Source organism: Trichechus manatus, unplaced genomic scaffold, assembly GCF_000243295.1.
Source record: "Trichechus manatus latirostris isolate Lorelei unplaced genomic scaffold, TriManLat1.0 scaffold00398, whole genome shotgun sequence".
Classification (NCBI taxonomy): domain Eukaryota; kingdom Metazoa; phylum Chordata; class Mammalia; order Sirenia; family Trichechidae; genus Trichechus; species Trichechus manatus.
Genome location: NW_004444334.1, coordinates 130901 through 131744, shown reverse-complemented (window position 1 = coordinate 131744; position 844 = coordinate 130901).

Sequence of the window (844 nt, the reverse complement as noted above, 5' to 3'; positions counted from 1 at the left end):
GTTTGTTTGTTTTTTAGCAGCTGAGCTCTTAACCACTTTGCCATTAGGGCTCCCAGTGGTCCATAGCAATTTTGAAATCTATCTGGGAACGTGTTTCCAACTCTTTGTTTAGAGCTAATTCTACTTCTGGAAAGGGTTCACCATGGCCCTTAGATCTAACCTCTGGGATCTTTTCCCACCCTTTGGTCATCCTCTCTTACCCATAAGAAATAACCTATATCTGCAGATGAGTAATTTTCTCAACTTGTTTTTCCATGTAGGAAAGTTTGGGGCCCAAAAGTCTCTTCATTTTTACTGTCTTTGTCCCCTTTAGCACCCATGAAACCAGTTGCTATCTAATCCAGTCCAACTCAGAGGTTGAAATGATTCTTTTAATTTTTTGTGAGTCTTATGCATCAATCTATAATTAATTCCATTAGATAAAAGTCACACTCGTATTTTTTTTTATCATGACCTACTTGTGAGTTTGCTATATGACAACACCCTTAAGTATCTTAAAATCCTATTGTTTAACTTAAAGGGTTTATGAGACGTGCCCTTACAATACTTAGAATTTTGTTTAGGCATAGTTTTCAATGTTCTTGAGATCTTTATCCTTAGGCAATGGATTCCTGATAGCACCTTGAATTTGATTTTTCCCAGAAGACATTTATAAATTTGATAATTTTTATTTGGCGAGACTGAAGAGAAACAACTTTATTTTTAAACTCAGCAAGTCCTGTATCCTTTCTATTTCCCCTAAATTCTTCCAAAAAAATTTACAGTACCTTCTTTTATCTTTTTTTTTCCTCATATTTTATCACAGGTTGGAGCATTCTATAATCTTTCTAGAAATCTTCCCAGG